The sequence below is a fragment of the Pygoscelis adeliae genome, unplaced genomic scaffold, assembly GCF_000699105.1.
Source record: "Pygoscelis adeliae isolate BGI_AS28 unplaced genomic scaffold, ASM69910v1 Scaffold87, whole genome shotgun sequence".
NCBI lineage: Eukaryota > Metazoa > Chordata > Aves > Sphenisciformes > Spheniscidae > Pygoscelis > Pygoscelis adeliae.
The window spans coordinates 1,443,981-1,444,544 of record NW_008825098.1 but is presented as its reverse complement, the minus strand read 5'-3'; the positions used below and the strand labels follow the sequence as shown (position 1 = coordinate 1,444,544).

The following is a 564-nucleotide window of genomic DNA, read 5'->3' as shown; positions in this document are numbered from 1 at the left end:
AAAACAGTTGTGAACCAGAGTCTAATTTTTAGTTTGCTTGCTGCAGAAGTTGGGAAGAAGATAAAATATTCAAGCCATAATATACAAAACAGGTCAGTATGTGTTGGGTTACTGGATGAAGAGTTTGGCTCACTAAAAGACAACAGCTAAAATTAAAGCCAGAGTTTCCTTTTCTTCTTTGTTTAAAAGATTGAAAATAATAAAACCTGGCTGATAACAATGGTGCTGTGATACTCAGTTACACAATGTTTTTTCTTCTTTTAATGAAAAACACTGAGTAAGTTACAAATTGATGTTCACTTAAGGCATAATAACTGGCACTTGCAGCAGAACAAATAGCACATTGGAAGCACTGGAGTTTTGCCATGTAAAAATTCAAGACAAATTTTGCTGGTTCAGAAGTGAGTTGTTAACTTAGATTCTCATTGCTCTGTGCATGTGCCTTGGATGTAGATAATTATCGTGTAGATAATTCTTGTGTCCAGAGAAGGGCAACGAGGCTGGTGAGGGGTCTGGAGAACAAGTCTTATGAGGAGCGGCTGAGGGAACTGGGGTTGTTTAGCC

The 564-nt window shown here is 37.8% G+C and overlaps 1 protein-coding gene across 1 annotated transcript in view; it reads left to right on the top strand.

Annotated features, from left to right (window-relative positions):
• The window catches only part of TSPAN5 (tetraspanin 5), a 43,746-nt gene that overhangs the window by 19,011 nt on the left and 24,171 nt on the right, over positions 1-564 (top strand). The window lies entirely within an intron of this gene.